At 51.6% G+C, this 19,421-nt stretch overlaps 1 protein-coding gene across 15 annotated transcripts in view; it reads left to right on the forward strand.

Annotated features, from left to right (window-relative positions):
• Positions 1 to 4,107: 4,107 nt before the first annotated feature.
• Positions 4,108 to 19,421, forward strand: part of EPB41L1 (erythrocyte membrane protein band 4.1 like 1) — an 88,022-nt gene continuing 72,708 nt past the window's right edge. For 5 of the 15 annotated variants that reach the window (XM_075571867.1, XM_075571871.1, XM_075571870.1 and 2 more), the window contains exon 1: positions 4,109 to 4,459. The gene's annotated coding sequence lies outside the window, so the exon portion shown is untranslated. Of the gene's footprint in view, positions 4,460 to 19,421 lie in introns of all 15 variants that reach the window. The other 10 variants (XM_075571874.1, XM_075571872.1, XM_075571875.1 and 7 more) reach the window with 5 other exon arrangements.

Below are 19,421 nucleotides of genomic sequence, written 5' to 3' on the forward strand. Positions count from 1 at the left end.
CGTGAGCCATGTCCTACAGCTTCTTCCAGTTGTAGATGGTGTAGACCTGGGTTGGGCAACTCCAGTCCTCAAGGGCTACCAGGAGGCCAGGTATTAGGCATATCCCTTTTTCAGCACAGGTGGCTCAATCAATGGCTCAGTCTTCGACTGAGCCACCTGTGCTGTAGCAGGGCTATCCTTAGAACCTGACCTGTTGGTGGCCCTTGAGGACTGGAGTTGGCCACCCCTGGTGTAGATGGTGCTCACTGGGTGGGTCACGGGGAAGGTGAAGAGAGCACAGAGCCTGAAACAAGATGGCCCCATGCACCACAATGTCCCTTGCACCACGATGCCCAGGGTGGTGGCCTAGACGGTCCAGCAGATGGAACCCATCAGGCCACCTCCAAGGACAGTTGAAGTGGTGATGAGCAGCAGGAGCAGCGAGCACAGCAGGTCGACGTAACGTTTCTCCTGGTCCGAGCCTCACCACCACCTGAAGTCGCTCCGACAAGACTGTTATTTGATTCATATATCGTTCAGTTAATGACATTTTTACACATATTCCTATTTTATTTTGACTTCCCGGGTTTTACAGCCACATATTTTGCATACACTTGTTGATATTCTCTTTCGTAGCCCAGTTCCATGTCTCCCAGTTCCATGTCTCCCAGTTCCATGTCGCCCAGTTCCATACCATCCAGTTCCATGTCTCCCAGTTCCATGTCGCCCAGTTCCATACCATCCAGTTCCATGTCACCCAGTTCCATGTCGCCCAGTTCCATGTCGCCCAGTTCCATACCATCCAGTTCCATGTCACCCAGTTCCATGTCACCCAGTTCCATGTCGCCCAGTTCCATACCACCCAGTTCCATATCGCCCAGTTCCATGTCGCCCAATTCCATATCATCCAGTTCCATATCATCCAGTTCCATGTCTCCCAGTTCCATGTCGCCCAGTTCCATATCATCCAGTTCCATGTCTCCCAGTTCCATGTCTCCCAGTTCCATACTATCCAGTTCCATATCGCCCAATTCCATATCGCCCAATTCCATATCATCCAGTTCCATGTCAGTTCCATGTCTCCCAGTTCCATGTCTCCCAGTTCCATGTCGCCCAGTTCCATACCATCCAGTTCCATGTCTCCCAGTTCCATGTCGCCCAGTTCCATACCATCCAGTTCCATGTCACCCAGTTCCATGTCGCCCAGTTCCATGTCGCCCAGTTCCATACCATCCAGTTCCATGTCACCCAGTTCCATGTCACCCAGTTCCATGTCGCCCAGTTCCATACCACCCAGTTCCATATCGCCCAGTTCCATGTCGCCCAATTCCATATCATCCAGTTCCATATCATCCAGTTCCATGTCTCCCAGTTCCATGTCGCCCAGTTCCATATCATCCAGTTCCATGTCTCCCAGTTCCATGTCTCCCAGTTCCATACCATCCAGTTCCATGTCTCCCAGTTCCATGTCGCCCAGTTCCATATCATCCAGTTCCATACCATCCAGTTCCATGTCTCCCAGTTCCATGTCGCCCAGTTCCATACCACCCAGTTCCATATCATCCAGTTCCATGTCGCCCAATTCCATATCATCCAGTTCCATATCATCCAGTTCCATATCATCCAGTTCCATGTCGCCCAGTTCCATACCATCCAGTTCCATGTCACCCAGTTCTATGTCGCCCAATTCCATATCATCCAGTTCCATATCATCCAGTTCCATATCATCCAGTTCCATATCATCCAGTTCCATATCATCCAGTTCCATATCATCCAGTTCCATGTCGCCCAGTTCCATACCATCCAGTTCCATGTCGCCCAGTTCCATGTCGCCCAATTCCATATCATCCAGTTCCATATCATCCAGTTCCATATCATCCAGTTCCATGTCGCCCAGTTCCATACCATCCAGTTCCATGTCACCCAGTTCTATGTCGCCCAGTTCCATGTCGCCCAGTTCCATGTCGCCCATTTCCATGTCGCCCAGTTCCATGTTGCCCAGTTCCATGTCGCCCAGTTCCATATCGCCCAGTTCCATGTCGCCCAATTCCATATCATCCAGTTCCATATCATCCAGTTCCATGTCTCCCAGTTCCATGTCTCCCAGTTCCATGTCATCCAGTTCCATGTCTCCCAGTTCCATGTCTCCCAGTTCCATACCATCCAGTTCCATGTCACCCAGTTCCATGTCGCCCAGTTCCATGTCGCCCAGTTCCATATCGCCCAATTCCATACCATCCAGTTCCATGTCGCCCAGTTCCATGTCTCCCAGTTCCATATCATCCAATTCCATGTCGCCCACTTCCATGTCACCCAGTGTCATGTCGCCCAGTTCCAAGTCGCCCAGTTCCAAGCCAGTTCCAAGTCGCCCAGTTCCAAGCCAGTTCCATGTCGCCCAGTTCCATGTCGCCCAGTTCCATATAATCCAGTTCCATGTCGTCCAATTCCATATCGGTGGTATATTTTATGTCGCCCAGTTCCATGTAATCCAGTTCCATGTCGTCCAATTCCATGTCGCCCAGTTCCATGTCTCCCAGTTCCATGTCTCCCAGTTCCATGTCATCCAGTTCCATGTCGCCCAGTTCCATGTCGCCCAATTCCATGTTGCCCAGTTCCATGTCTCCTAGTTCCATACCATCCAGTTCCATGTCTCCCAGTTCCATATCGCCCAATTCCATGTCGCCCAATTCCATGTCTCCCTGTTCCATATAATCCAATTCCATGTCGCCCACTTCCATGTCGCCCACTTCCATGTCGCCGAGTGTCATGTCGCCCAGTTCCAAGCCAGTTCCATGTTGCCCAGTTCCATATCATCCAGTTCCATGTCGCCCAATTCCATGTCTCCCAGTGTCATGTCGTCCCAGTTCCAAGTCAGTTCCATGTTGCCCAGTTTCATATCATCCAGTTACATGTCGCCCAGTTCCATGTCACCCAGTTCCAGGCCAGTTCCATGCCATGTCTACAAGTTCCGTGTGGTCCAGTTCCATGCCAGTTCCATTTTGCCCTGTTCCTGGCCAGTTACATGCCATGTCACCAAGTTCTGTGTATCCCAGTTGATGCCAGTACCATGTTACCCAGTTCCATGCCAGTTCCGTGTCGCCCAGTTCCATGCCAGTTCCATGCCAGTTCCGTGTCGCCCAGTTCCAGGCCAGTTCCGTGTTGCCCAGTTCCATGCCAGTTCCATGTCGCCCAGTTCCAGGCCAGTTCTGTGTTGCCCAGTTCCATGCCAGTTCCGTGTCGCCCAGTTCTATGCCAGTTCCGTGTTGCCCAGTTCCATGCCAGTTCTAGGCCAGATCCATGTTGCCCAGTTCCATGCCAGTTGTAGGCCAGATCCGTGTTGCCCAGTTCCATGCCAGTTCCGTGTTGCCCAGTTCCATGCCAGTTCCGTGACGCCCAGTTCCATGCCAGTTCTGGCCAGATCCGTGTTGCCCAGTTCCATGCCAGTTCCATGCCAGTTCCGTGTTGCCCAGTTCCAGCCCAGTTCCGTGTCGCCCAGTTCCATGCCAGTTCTGTGTTGCCCAGTTCCAGCCCAGTTCCGTGTCGCCCAGTTCCATGCCAGTTCCGTGTCGCCCAGTTCCAGGCGTCCTCACCTCTGGAATAGTATGAGTAAGGAATCCCTGAGTAACAGTACCCCTGTCTGTGTTTGATTGCTGCATTTATTTGGTTGACACTCTGCCTCCACATAATGTCGGTTTATTATGTATAACCGCCACCCCCTCCCACATGCCACCTCTCACCCCCATCCCGCCTTACACCCCCCCCCCCCTTACGCGCGTACGTACGGGTGACGGGGGCTGCCGCTTTGCCACACGTCCCCTTACCCTGATTACAGCCATCCCTGACCCCTCCAATACAGATGCGCTGGTTAACCCTTTGCCGCCTGCTGACGGAAGGCGGGGGGGTGGGTGGGAGAACGGGGCAGGGGACAGCCCCTGTGATTAGAAAGGGGGGCAGGGGAGGGTGACGGGTGACACTCGGGGCACCAATCTCTCACGTACACTAGGTGGTGTGTTTTGCTACATTCTCCTTTCTCTGGTTAGAAAAAAAAAAAGGATTTAAGGAGGCTGGATATCTGTGTTCTGAGCCCAACCCCCTCCTCCCCTTCTCCCTCTCCCCCTCCTCCTCTCTCTCTCCCCCTCTCCCTCCCCCTCTGCTCTCTCTATCTGTCTCTCTCTGTTCCAACCTCCTTGTTTTCCTGCCCAGACGCTCCCCTTTCTCTCTCCCCCATTCCTCTGGCACAATTTTCTCCCTGCTGCGTCTCTGCTCCCTGATCTCTTTTATTTGCAAAGGGGGGAGAGGTGGAATAGGCTGCGATATACCCCAACCCCCCCCCCTCTCCTCAGTGATCCCCCCCCTCTCCTCAGTGACCCCCCCCCTCCCTCGGCACGGTGCAGGGCTGCTTTTGGAACATCACCCCGTATCTTACATGGCGCCCTAAGGATCCCCGGCACTCCCTCTCACCCCCCCCCTCCCCCGACAGGTAAGTGGACGCGCGGCCATACTATCGCCCGAGCGGACTCGCTGCCGCCCGCCTCGCTTAACCCCTGCCGCGCCAAGGGGGGCCTGCAACGCATTGCGTAACGCTGACGGGGGTTAAAAAAGGGTGTCAGCCCTCGGATGTAATGTCAATGCACCCCGTCACCCCCCCTGCTTCCCCGTCCGCCTCCCCCGTCCACCCCTGCATCCCCCCTGCTTCCCCGTCCGCCTCCCCCGTCCCCCCTGCATCCCCCCTGCATGCCTTCAAATAATCCAGCACACATCTGTCTGCGCCTGCAAAATACACACACACACACAGCTGACTGTGGCTGCAACGCACACACACACACAGCTGTCCGCACCCGCAACACACACACACATATACACACACAGCTGTCTGCACCCGCAACACATATACACACACACCTGTCTGCACCCACAACACACACACAGCTCTCTGTACCCGCAACACACATATACACACACATACACAGCTGTCTGCGGCCGCAACACACACACAAACACATGCACAGCTGACTGTGGCCGCAACACACACACACACACACAGCTGTCCGCACCCGCAACACACACACATATACACACACATCTGTCTGCACCCGCAACACACATACATATACACACATAGTTGTCTGCACCCGCAACACACATACATATACACACACATCTGCGCCCACAACACACACACACAGCTCTCTGTACCCGCAACACACATATACACACACATACACAGCTGTCTGCGGCCGCAACACACACAGCTGTCTGCACCCGCAACACACACACACACATATATAAACACACAGCTGTCTGCGCCAGCAACACACACACATACACACACACACACCTGTCTGCACCCACAACACACACACAGCTGTCTGCGCCCACAACACACACACACAGCTGTCTGCGCCCGCAACACACACACAGCGGTCTGCACCCACAACACACACACAGCTGTCTACGCCTGCAACAGACACACACACACCTGTCTGCGCCCGCAAAACACACACACATACATACATACACACACACACACACACATACACACACACACACCTGTCTGCGCCCAAAAAACACACACACATACATACACACACACACATCTGTCTGTGCCCACAACACACACACACATCTGTCTGTGCCCGCAACACACATCTATCTGCACCCACAACACATTATTTACACACACAGCTGTCTGCGCCTGCAACACACACACACACATCTGTCTGTGCACACAACACACATAGCTGTCTATGCCCGCAATACACATATACACACACACACACATCTGTGTGTCATCCACGCACTTCTTCATAAAACCCCATGTAGTATTCACTATCTGTGTGTCTTGTTGTGTTGTGATCAGCCTCTGTACACACACACACACACACACACACACACCAACATGCATATACACGCCCACACATGTATACACACATGCATAAACACACCCACACATACATACATACTGTACACACACACACACACACACACACACACACACACCTCTCCGTACCACTCCCTGTGCGATGTGCAGAGATTTGCTTGTTACAGTAGCGCTGGGTGCGACACCCTCTCTCCGTGTCCCTTTGTATAGGGATTATTTTATCTCGTGCAGCTGACCGTGCGTTCAAACGCAGCCCCAAATAACAGCCTTCTTACATTAGCACGTCATACCCATCGGAACATGTTAATATTACTAATAACACCAATAATAATGACCATAATCAAAATAATAGCACGGGTTAACAAATCCCAATATTTACTCTTAATGCTGTTATTAGTCTCTAGTGCATCTTTTTCGTGTGTTATTAATAATAATATTAGCATTAATTAGGCTTCTCTCTGAAATCCTTCCTCCCTGTTTTAATTGTGACGATGTTATTACTATATATTGGATGTACTAGTGGTATATAGATACATTCTGGCTGTGTTATGATATGTAGGAATAATACTTCTTCCTATTAATATTAAGATGGCATTATTGTGAATATTAGGAGAAATGGTTCTTTTATTCGAAGCCTCTTTGTAGAGATCATTCTTGTCGTTTGGAGGCTGACTGTATCTGGGTTTTTAATGTTATCTACGTACAATGTTAGAATGACAGATCCCACCGTCCGTCCATCCATCCTTCCTAACCGTATAATGGCTCTCTTCCACTCCCACGGCCAGACACGACTCCAGGGCAGGGGGGCGGCCGGCTCCAGTCCTCAAGGGCCACCAACAGGTCATGATTTTCAGGATATCCCTGCTTCAGCACAGGGGGGGGCTCAATCAGTGGCTCAGTCGAAGAATGAGCCCCCTGTGCTGAAGCAGAGATATCCCTAATACCCGGTCTGTTGGTGGCCCTTGAGTTGGCCAATGACTGAGTCACCTGTGCTGAAGCAGGGACATCCTAACCCCTGACTTGTTGGTGGCCCTTGAGGACTGGAGTTGGCCAATGACTGAGCCACTGATTGAGTCACCTGTGCTGAAGCAGGGATATCCGTAATCCCTGACCTATTGGTGGCCCTTGAGGACTGGAGTTGGCCAATGACTGAGCCACTGATTGAGCCTCCTGTGCTGAAGCAGGAATATCCCCAATACCTGGTCTGTTGGTGGCCCTTGAGTTGGCCAATGACTGAGACAATGATTGAGCCATCTGTGCTGAAGCAGGGATATCCTAATCCCTGACCTGTTGGTGTCCCCTGAGGACTAGAGATGGCCAATGACTGAGCCACCTGTGCTGAAGCAGGGATATCCTGAAAACTTGACCTACTGGTGGCCCTTGGGGATTGGAGTTGGCCACCCCTGCCCGAGGGGAAATAGGGCAGGGCAGGGACGGAGACCCTGTAACCCTACAATACCCCTGAATATGGAGCTGGATAACGGGGTGACCCCATCACTGTGCTATATTCATCGGGATAATGGGAATATGGGAATTTTGCCTACAATGAGCGTTTAACCCGCTCAATGCCAGGCCCCAATGAGACACCATAGCTGCGCCGTGAGGGGTGCGGCACTACAGAGGTTGGGTTATCGAGGGACAGCTTTGCAATGCAGTGAAGGGGTTAATAGACGTGGATATGTAGGCCCTGTTCCCTACAACTGCAGTCAGAAGGCTCATGCAGAGGTAGCCATCTTTAAAAATCCCCCCCTCCCCACCTCGGCAGAAATAATCAGTGTTTGTCTGACAGGAGAGAACTCCACCCTGTGAGGAACTGACAGCGGCGAGTAGGGCGGGGCCCGGAAACCAGATCACATGGGAACTTTCACTGCTTATTATCAGCTCTGCTCAAGTGACCAACTCCACTCATTCCTAGGCGGGGGAACTGGATGTAGTAATCTGCCCCCCCACCCTCCCCTGGGGGGTGTGAGGGGGGCGGGCTGTAATAATCTACCCCCCTGGGGGGTGTGAGGGGAGCGGGCTGTAATAATCTACCCCCCTGGGGGGTGTGAGGGGAGCGGGCTGTAATAATCTACCCCCCTGGGGGGTGTGAGAGGAGCGGGCTGTAATAATCTACCCCCCTGGGGGGTGTGAGGGGAGCGGGCTGTAATAATCTACCCCCTCCCCCGGGGCATGTGAGGGGGGGGGGGGCTGTAATAATCTGCCCCCCCCCGGGGGGGTGAGGGGGACAGGGGGGGGGGGTCTGTTTGCTGTTTGAATTCTCTGTACAAATAGAGAAGCAGGCACACAGGGTCATGTTACAGGGCTTCTCCCCAACTAGTTCTCCTAGTTTATTGTACTGAACACATAGTAATAATAACTGAACTGTAATAGTAATTACATTGTAATTAATGTGATACATTATAATAATAACAATAATAGTGATATATAATAATTCTATTTAAACATCTTGCAGCATCATTACCTGAAGTGACCCCTGAGTTTCAGCGTTCCCCTGCTGCCCCCCCCCCCCGCCCGCACCCCCCTTTGTTTGTAGAGGAAGCAGAGGGGACTCCGGACTTGAACCCGCGTTCACGCCTGCCCTGGGGATCCCCTCCTCCCTGAGATAGGAACCCGTGTTCACGCCTGCCCTGGGGATCCCCTCCTCCCTGAGATAGGAACCCGCGTTCACGCCTGCCCTGGGGATCCCCTCCTCCCTGAGATAGGAAGCCGCGTTCACGCCTGCCCTGGGGATCCCCTCCTCCCTGAGATAGGAAGCCGCGTTCACGCCTGCCCTGGGGATCCCCTCCTCCCTGAGATAGGAAGCCGCGTTCACGCCTGCCCTGGGGATCCCCTCCTCCCTGAGATAGGAACCCGCGTTCACGCCTGCCCTGGGGATCCCCTCCTCCCTGAGATAGGAACCCGCGTTCACGCCTGCCCTGGGGATCCCCTCCTCCCTGAGATAGGAACCCGCGTTCACGCCTGCCCTGGGGATCCCCTCCTCCCTGAGATAGGAACCCGCGTTCACGCCTGCCCTGGGGATCCCCTCCTCCCTGAGATAGGAAGCCGCCACGGGTGACATCGCGGCTTCCTATTGGCCCGCGCGAGGCGGGAGATTTAAAGAGCCAGTTATTTTGGGGAGCAGGGGTTCCCCAGAGCTGGAATAAACGCGGTTCATCTGCAGAGACCCCCTGCTTCCTGTACATGTATAAAGAGGGGGGTAGGAGAGGGAGTAGGGGGGTAGGAGAAGGAGTGAGGGGGTAGGAGAAGGAGTGAGGGGGTAGGAGAAGGAGTGAGGGAGTAGGGGGGTAGGAGAGGGGGTAGGAGAAGGAGTGAGGGGGTAGGGGGGTAGGAGAGGGAGTAAGGGGGGAGTAGGGGGGTACCTTTCCCACCAGCACCGGAGTACCTTTCCCACGGGAGAGTACCTGTCTCGCCAGCACGGGAGAGTACCTTTCCCGCCAGCACCGGAGAGTACCTTTCCCGCGGGAGAGTACCTTTCCCGCCAGCACCGGAGAGTACCTTTCCCGCGGGAGAGTACCTTTCCCACTAGCACCGAAGAGTACCTTGCCCACTTCACGGACCCCCGGCCACGCTTAGTGTCAGCCTGCGGCCCCTCTTATCACTCTGGAGGGGCCTCCTCCTGCAGTTCTGTCTCCCAGTGGCCCCCCGTACCTCCGCCCCAGCCTGCTCCTGGCATTAGCCAAGCTGGCTACCTGGAAGTCCAGGAAGCAGCGTTTGGCTGGAGAGGCTTCCGTTACCTGTACCGGGCGCGGTGCCGTGTCCGAGCTCAGCCACACCGTGACCAGGTGCCGGCGCTCACCTCCCAGTGCGCCGTAAAGCGGCAATCCAAGCAGGGGGTCTCCGGAGCGGAACCATTCATTTCAGCGCCGGAGACCCCCTGTTTCCGGGAGATCGGCTAGCTGGGGTTCACGTAATGGCGGGGTTTCAAAGCTCCTGTGCCCGGCGGGCCAATAGGAGGCCGGGATGTCATCTGGGGCGGCTTCCTATTGGCCCGCATGACGCGGGAGCTTTAAACTGTGCCGAGATCCCGGCGCCCCCTACGGAGGGAGGTTGGTATCTCTGTAAGCAGGGGGTCCCCAGGGCTGGAAGGAATGGGGTTCAGAACCCCGGCTTCAATCCTATGTTAAGAAGTAAGAAAGGAAAATGGCTTGGATTGCTCCTGTAAGCAGGGGGCTCAGCCCGGTATCCCCTGGGGCACCATAATGTTCTGTCACAGGTTCACTGCTTGGTTAGAACCGGCCCGGTGTTGTATTATCAGTCGCTTTACTGGTTGGTTAGAACCGGCCCGGTGTTGTATTATCAGTCACTTTGCTGGTTGGTTAGAACCGGCCCGGTGTTGTATTATCAGTCGCTTTACTGGTTGGTTAGTACCGGCCCGGTGTTGTATTATCCAGTCGCTTGGCTGGTTGGTTAGAACCGGCCCGGTGTTGTATTATCCAGTCGCTTTGCTGGTTGGTTAGAACCGTCCCGGTGTTGTATTATCCAGTCAGTCACTTTGCTGGTTGGTTAGAACCGGCCCGGTGTTGTATTATTCAGCCAGTCGCTTGTCTGGTTGGTTAGAACCAGCCCGGTGTTGTATTATCCAGTCAGTCACTTTGCTGGTTGGTTAGAACCGGCCCGGTGTTGTATTATCCAGTCAGTCGCTTTGCTGGTTGGTTAGAACCGGCCCGGTGTTGTATTATTCAGCCAGTCGCTTGTCTGGTTGGTTAGAACCGGCCCGGTGTTGTATTATCCAGTCAGTCGCTTTGCTGGTTGGTTAGAACCGGCCCGGTGTTGTATTATCCAGTCAGTCACTTTGCTGGTTGGTTAGAACCGGCCCGGTGTTGTATTATTCAGTCAGTCACTTTGCTGGTTGGTTAGAACCGGCCGGTGTTGTATTATCCAGTCAGTCACTTTGCTGGTTGGTTAGAACCGGCCCGGTGTTGTATTATCCAGTCAGTCGCTTTGCTGGTTGGTTAGAACCGGCCCGGTGTTGTATTATCCAGTCAGTCGCTTTGCTGGTTGGTTAGAACCGGCCCGGTGTTGTATTATCCAGTCAGTCGCTTTGCTGGTTGGTTAGAACCGGCCCGGTGTTGTATTATCCAGTCAGTCACTTTGCTGGTTGGTTAGAACCGGCCTGGTGTTGTATTATTCAGCCAGTCGCTTGTCTGGTTGGTTAGAACCGGCCCGGTGTTGTATTATCCAGTCAGTCACTTTGCTGGTTGGTTAGAACCGGCCTGGTGTTGTATTATTCAGCCAGTCGCTTGTCTGGTTGGTTAGAACCGGCCCGGTGTTGTATTATCCAGTCAGTCACTTTGCTGGTTGGTTAGAACCGGCCCGGTGTTGTATTATTCAGTCAGTCGCTTGGCTGGTTGGTTAGAACCGGCCCGGTGTTGTATTATCCAGTCAGTCGCTTGTTTGGTTGGTTAGAACCGGCCTGGTGTTGTATTATCCAGTCAGTCACTTTGCTGGTTGGTTAGAACCGGCCCGGTGTTGTATTATTCAGCCAGTCGCTTGTCTGGTTGGTTAGAACCGGCCCGGTGTTGTATTATCCAGTCAGTCACTTTGCTGGTTGGTTAGAACCGGCCCGGTGTTGTATTATTCAGTCAGTCGCTTGGCTGGTTGGTTAGAACCGGCCCGGTGTTGTATTATCCAGTCAGTCACTTTGCTGGTTGGTTAGAACCGGCCCGGTGTTGTATTATTCGGTCCCTTGGCTGGTTGGTTAGAACCGGCCCGGTGTTGTATTATCCAGCCAGTCGCTTTGCTGGTTGGTTAGAACCGGCCCGGTGTTGTATTATTCAGTCGCTTGTCTAGTTGGTTAGAACCGGCCCGGTGTTGTATTATCCAGTCGCTTGTCTGGTTGGTTAGAACCGGCCCGGTGTTGTATTATCCAGTCATTCGCTTTGCTGGTTGGTTAGAACCGGCCCGGTGTTGTATTATCCAGTCGCTTGTCTGGCTGGTTAGAACCGGCCCGGTGTTGTATTATCCAGTCAGTCGCTTGTCTGGTTGGTTAGAACCGTCCCGGTGTTGTATTATCCAGTCGCTTGTCTGGTTGGTTAGAACCGGCCCGGTGTTGTATTATCCAGTCGCTTGTCTGGTTGGTTAGAACCGGCCCGGTGTTGTATTATCCAGTCAGTCGCTTGTCTGGTTGGTTAGAACCGGCCCGGTGTTGTATTATCCAGTCAGTCGCTTGTCTGGTTGGTTAGAACCGGCCCGGTGTTGTATTATCCAGCCAGTCGCTTGTCTGGTTGGTTAGAACCGGCCCGGTATTGTATTATTCAGTCGCTTGTCTAGTTGGTTAGAACCGGCCTGGTGTTGTATTATCCAGTCGCTTGTCTGGTTGGTTAGAACCGGCCCGGTGTTGTATTATCCAGTCGCTTGTCTGGTTGGTTAGAACCGGCCCGGTGTTGTATTATCCAGTCGCTTGTCTGGTTGGTTAGAACCGGCCCGGTGTTGTATTATCCAGTCACTTTGCTGGTTGGTTAGAACCGGCCCGGTGTTGTATTATTCAGCCTGTGGTGGCGGCGGAAGTTGGGGGGTCAGTGCTCGTCTTTGCAAGACGGGGCTCTGTACCTGGTAATGCCCGGTGGGACCGGGAGTGGCACCCCGGGAACGCACGTTAAATGAGCCCCGCCCATTCATCAAGGGCAGAGTCACGTGGGCCTGGCTGTCAAGGGTCATAGATTCAAGGACCTTTAACCCTTTGAGTGAGCACTCTGGCAAGGGGCAGCACTTACCAATGATTTCATGTTTAAATAAAGAGCTGAGGCCTTGTACCCCCAGACCAGTCTCCCAGGCCTCGTGTGTGTGTGTGTGTGTGTGTGTGTGTGTGTGTGTGTGGTGAGCTGTGTATTTGGGGCGAGGGGGCTGGCACCCCTAGAGACACTCCTCTGGTTAGGGGTGGGTAGTTTGGGGGGGGGGGGGGACTGTATTTGGGGCTGTAACCCTTCTCTCTCTGAACAGGAGTGTCTCATAGGGGGTTGAAGGAGTGTGGGGGAGTGTGGGGGAGTGTGGGGGAGTGTGGGGGAGTGTGGGGGAGTGAGGGGTGTGTTCTGCTTTTAGGACTTGGCCAAAGTTTACAGGAAGTAAAACAATCGCTGAGTGAGCTTCTCCCACCAGCATGTTATTATATGCAGAGCGCCTATCTGTATTATACACAGAGCAGCGTGTGTATCTGTATTATACGCAGAGCAGCGCGTGTATCTGTATTATACGCAGAGCAGCGCGTGTATCTGTATTATACGCAGAGCAGAGCGTGTATCTGTATTATACACAGAGCAGCGTATGTATCTGTATTATACACAGAGCAGCGTGCGTATCTGTATTATACACAGAGCAGCGTGTGTATCTGTATTGTACGCAGAGCACCGTGTGTATCTGTATTATACGCAGAGCAGTGTGTGTATCTGTATTATACACAGAGCAGCGCGTGTATCTGTATTGTACACGGAGCAGCGTGTGTATCTGTATTATACGCAGAGCAGCCTGTGTATCTGTATTGTACACGGAGCAGCGTGTGTATCTGTATTATACGCAGAGCAGCGTGTGTATCTGTATTGTACACGGAGCAGCGTGTGTATCTGTATTATACGCAGAGCAGCGCGTGTATCTGTATTATACGCAGAGCAGCGCGTGTATCTGTATTATACGCAGAGCAGAGCGTGTATCTGTATTATACACAGAGCAGCGTATGTATCTGTATTATACACAGAGCAGCGTGTGTATCTGTATTGTACGCAGAGCACCGTGTGTATCTGTATTATACGCAGAGCAGTGTGTGTATCTGTATTATACACAGAGCAGCGCGTGTATCTGTATTGTACACGGAGCAGCGTGTGTATCTGTATTATACGCAGAGCAGCCTGTGTATCTGTATTGTACACGGAGCAGCGTGTGTATCTGTATTATACGCAGAGCAGCGTGTGTATCTGTATTGTACACGGAGCAGCGTGTGTATCTGTATTATACGCAGAGCAGCCTGTGTATCTGTATTGTACACGGAGCAGCGTGTGTATCTGTATTATACGCAGAGCAGCGTGTGTATCTGTATTATACGCAGAGCAGCGCGTGTATCTGTATTATACACAGAGCAGCGCGTGTATCTGTATTATACGCGGAGCGGCGTGTATCTGTATTATACGCAGAGCAGCGCGTGTATCTGTATTATACGCAGAGCAGCGTGTGTATCTGTATTATACGCAGAGCAGCGTGTGTATCTGTATTGTACACGGAGCAGCGTGTGTATCTGTATTATACGCAGAGCAGCGCGTGTATCTGTATTGTACGCAGAGCGGCGTGTGTATCTGTATGATACACAGAGCAGCGCGTGTATCTGTATTATACGCGGAGCGGCGTGTATCTGTATTATACGCAGAGCAGCGCGTGTATCTGTATTATACGCAGAGCAGCGCGTGTATCTGTATTATACGCAGAGCAGCGCGTGTATCTGTTTTATACGCAGAGCAGCGCGTGTATCTGTATTATACGCAGAGCAGCGCGTGTATCTGTATTATACGCAGAGCAGCGCGTGTATCTGTATTATACGCAGAGCAGCGCGTGTATCTATATTATACGCAGAGCAGCGCGTGTATCTGTTTTATACGCAGAGCAGCGCGTGTATCTGTTTTATTCGCAGAGCAGCGCGTGTATCTGTATTATACGCAGAGCAGCGCGTGTATCTGTATTATACGCAGAGCAGCGCGTGTATCTGTATTATACGCAGAGCAGCGCGTGTATCTGTATTATACGCAGAGCAGCGCGTGTATCTGTATTATACGCAGAGCAGCGTGTATCTGTATTATACGCAGAGCAGCGTGTGTATCTGTATTATACGCAGAGCAGCGTGTGTATCTGTATTATACGCAGAGCAGCGTGTGTATCTGTATTATACGCAGAGCAGCGCGTGTATCTGTATTATACACAGAGCAGCATGCATATCTGTATTATACGCAGAGCAGCGTGTGTATCTGTATTATACGCAGAGCAGCGCGTGTATCTGTATTGTACGCAGAGCGGCGTGTGTATCTGTATGATACACAGAGCAGCGCGTGTATCTGTATTATACGCGGAGCGGCGTGTATCTGTATTATACGCAGAGCAGCGCGTGTATCTGTATTATACGCAGAGCAGCGCGTGTATCTGTATTATACGCAGAGCAGCGCGTGTATCTGTTTTATACGCAGAGCAGCGCGTGTATCTGTATTATACGCAGAGCAGCGCGTGTATCTGTATTATACGCAGAGCAGCGCGTGTATCTGTATTATACGCAGAGCAGCGCGTGTATCTATATTATACGCAGAGCAGCGCGTGTATCTGTTTTATACGCAGAGCAGCGCGTGTATCTGTTTTATTCGCAGAGCAGCGCGTGTATCTGTATTATACGCAGAGCAGCGCGTGTATCTGTATTATACGCAGAGCAGCGCGTGTATCTGTATTATACGCAGAGCAGCGCGTGTATCTGTATTATACGCAGAGCAGCGCGTGTATCTGTATTATACGCAGAGCAGCGTGTATCTGTATTATACGCAGAGCAGCGTGTGTATCTGTATTATACGCAGAGCAGCGTGTGTATCTGTATTATACGCAGAGCAGCGTGTGTATCTGTATTATACGCAGAGCAGCGCGTGTATCTGTATTATACACAGAGCAGCATGCATATCTGTATTATACGCAGAGCAGCGTGTGTATCTGTATTATACGCAGAGCAGCGTGTGTATCTGTATTATACGCAGAGCAGCGTATCTGTATTATACGCAGAGCAGCATGTGTATCTGTATTATACGCAGAGCAGCGTGTGTATCTGTATTATACGCAGAGCAGCGTGTGTATCTGTATTATACGCAGAGCAGCGTGTGTATCTGTATTATACGCAGAGCAGCGTGTGTAGCCGTGTTACACACAGAGTAGAATGAGTAACACTGTGTCAGAGTATGTCAGTGTCACAATGTGTTTAGTATCTCAGTGTTAGTGTGTCGGTGTCACAGTATTACAGTACGGTATATTGTTGTGTGTTTGTGTCAGTATTGTTAGACCCTCACTGTGTCAGTGTGGCGAGTCTGTTAGTTTATTAGATTGTTGGGAGTCTTTGTCACTGTGTTATACTGTGTGTATGTGTGTGTTACAGGTATATGAAACCAGGTATGTGAGGGTCAGGCTGTGTGTGTGTGTGTGTGTGTGTTACAGGTATGTGAGGGTAAGGATGTGTGTGTGTGTGTGTGTGTGTGTGTGTGTGTGTTTTACCAGTATGTGAGGGTCAGGCTGTCAGGCTGTGTGTGTGTGTGTCTGTTTACAGGTATGTAAGGGTCAAGCTGTGTGTGTGTGTGTGTTACAGGTATGTGAAGATCATGCAGTGTTTGTGTGTGTGTTACAGGTATGTGAGTGTCAGGCTGTGTGTGTGTGTGTTACAGGTATGTAAGGGTGTGTGTGTTACAGGTATGTAAGGGTGTGTGTGTGTGTGTGTGTGTGTGTATGTGTGTTACAAGTATGTGAGGGTCAGGCTGTGTGTGTATGTTAAAGGTATGTGAGGGTCAGGTTGTGTGTGTGTGTGTTACAGGTATGTGAGGGTCAGACTGTGTGTATGTGTTACAGCTATGTGAGGGTCAGGATGTGTGTGTGTGTGTGTGTGTGTGTGTATTACCGGTATGTGAAGATCACGCAGTGTTTGTGTGTGTGTGTGTTACAGGTATGTGAGGGTCATGCTGTGTGTGTGTGTGTGTTACAGGTATGTAAGGGTCATGTTGTGTGTCTGTGTTACAAGTATGTGAGGGTCAGGCTGTGTGTGTGTTACAGGTATGTGAGGGTCAGACTGTGTGTGTGTGTATGTGTGTTACAGGTATGGGAGGGTCAGGGTGTGTGTGTGTTACAGGTATGGGAGGGTCAGGTTGTGTGTGTGTTACAGGTATGTGAGGGTCAGGCTGTGTGTGTGTTACAGGTATTGGAGGGTCAGGGTGTGTGTGTTACAGGTATGGGAGGGTCAGGTTGCGTGTGTGTATGTGTGTTACAGGTATGTCAAGGTGTGTGTGTGTGTCTAACAGGTATGTGAGGGTCAGGGTGTGTGTGTGTGTGTGTGTGTGGTGTGTGTGGTACAGGTATCTGAGGGTCAGACTGTGTGTGTTACATGTATGTGAGGGTCAGGGTGTGTTTGTGTTACAGGTATGTGAGGGTCAGGCTGTGTGTGTTACAGGTATGTGAGGGTCAGGGTGTGTTTGTGTTACAGGTATGTGAGGGTCAGGCTGTGTGTGTTACAGGTATGTGAGGGTCAGGGTGTGTTTGTGTTACAGGTATGTGAGGGTCAGGCTGTGTGTGTTACAGGTATGTGAGGGTCAGACTGTGTGTGTGTGTTACAGGTATGTGAGTGTTACAGGTATGTGAGGGTCAGGCTGTGTGTGTTACAGGTATATGAATGCCAGGCTGTGTGTGTTACAGGTATATGAGGGTCAGGCTGTGTGTGTGTGTGTTACAGGTATACGAGGGTCAGGCTGTGTGTGTAACGAGGGTCAGAGTGTGTGTGTATGTGTTACCGGTATATGAGGGTCGGGGTGTGTGTGTGTGATACAGGTATGTGAGAGTCAGGTTGTGTGTGTTTTACAGGTATGTGAGGGTCAGGCTGTGTGTGTGTGTTACAGGTATGGGAGGGTGTGTGTGTTACAGGTATGGGAGGGTGTGTGTTACAGGTATGGGAGGGTGTGTGTGTGTGTGTGTTACAGGTATGGGAGTGTGTGTGTGTGTGTGTTACAGGTATGGGAGGGTATGTGTGTGTGTTACAGGTATGGGAGGGTCAGGCTGTGTGTGTGTGTTACAGGTATGGGAGGGTCAGGCTGTGTGTGTGTGTTACAGGTATGGGAGGGTCAGGCTGTGTGTGTGTGTTACAGGTATGGGAGGGTCAGGCTGTGTGTGTGTTACAGGCATGTGAGGGTCAGGCTGTGTGTATGTGTGTTACAGGTATGTGAGGGTCAGGTTGTGTGTGTGTGTTACAGGTATGTGAGGGTCAGGCTGTGTGTGTGTGTGTGTGTGTGTGTGTGTGTGTTACAGGTATGGGAGGGTCAGGCTTCGTGTGTGTGTGTGTGTGTGTTACAGGTATGGAAGGGTCAGGGTGTGCGTGTGTGGTGTGTCTGTTACAGGTATGTGGGGGTCAGAGTGTGTGTGTGTTATAGGTGAGGGTCAGGCTGTGTGTATGTGTTACAGGTATGTGAGTGTCAGGGTGTGTTTGTGTTACAGGTATGTGAGGGTCAGGCTGTGTGTGTTACAGGTATGTGAGGGTCAGACTGTGTGTGTGTGTTACAGGTATGTGAGGGTCAGGCTGTGTGTGTGTGTTACAGGTATGTGAGAGTCAGGCTGTGTGTAAGTTTGTGTTTGTTCCAGGTATGTAAGGGTGTGTGTGTGTGTGTGTGTGTGTGTGTGTGTGTGTGTGTGTGTGTGTGTGTGTGTGTGTGTGTGTGTGTTACAGGTATGTGAGGTCAGGCGGTGTGTTTTACAAGTATATGAATGTCAGGCTGTGTATGTGTTAGAGGTATATGAAGGTCCGGGTGTGTGTGGGTTACAGGTATATGAAGGTCAGGCTGTGTGTGCGCGTGTGTTTGTTACAGGTATATGAAGGTGTGTGTGTGATACAGATATATGAAGGTGTGTGTGTTACAGGTATATGAAGGTGTGTGTGGTACAGGTATATGAAGGTGTGTGTGGTACACGTATACGAGGGTCAAGCTGTGTGTGTGTTATAGGTATACGAGGGTCAGGCTGTGTGTGTAACAGGTATATGAGGGTCAGAGTATGTGTGTATGTGTGTTACAGGTATGTGAGGCCAGGCTGTGTCTGTTACAGGTATATTAAGGTCCAGGTGTGTGTTGGTTACAGGTATATGAAGGTCAGGCTGTGTGTGTGTGTGTGTGTGCGCGCTTGTTACAGGTATATGAAGGTGTGTGTGTTACAGGTATATGAAGGTGTGTGTGTTACAGGTATATGAAGGTGTGTGTGTTACAGGTATATGAAGGTGTGTGTGTGGTACAGGTATACGAGGGTCAGGCTGTGTGTGTAACAGATATATGAGGGTCAAGTGTGTGTGTGTGTGTGTGTGTGTGTGTGTGCTACAGGTATATGAGGGTCAGGCTCTGTGTGTGTGTGTGTGTGTGTGTGTGTGTGTGTGTGTGTGTGTTACAGGTATGAGTGTCAGGGTGTGTGTGTGTTACAGGTGTGTGAGGGTCAGGGTGTGTGTGTTAGAGGTATGTGAGGGTTAGGGTGTGTGTGTGTTACAGGTATGTGAGGGTCAGGCTGTGTGTGTGTTACAGGTATGAGTGTCAGGGTGTGTGTGTGTGTGTGTGTGTACAGTTATGAGGGGGTCAGGGTGTGTGTTTGTTACAGGTATGTGAGGGTAAGGCTGTGTGTGTGTATGTGTGTGTGTATGTGTGTGTGTTACAGGTATGGGAGGGTCAGGCTGTGTGTGTGTCTGTGTGTGTGTTACAGGTATTTGAGGGTCAGGGTGTGTGTGTGTTACAGGTATTTGAGGGTCAGGCTGTGTGTGTGTGTTACAGGTATGTGAGGGTCAGGCTGTGTGTGTGTGTTACAGGTATGTGAGGGTCAGGCTGTG

The sequence above is a fragment of the Ascaphus truei genome, chromosome 15 (assembly GCF_040206685.1).
Source record: "Ascaphus truei isolate aAscTru1 chromosome 15, aAscTru1.hap1, whole genome shotgun sequence".
In the NCBI taxonomy this organism is placed as follows: domain Eukaryota; kingdom Metazoa; phylum Chordata; class Amphibia; order Anura; family Ascaphidae; genus Ascaphus; species Ascaphus truei.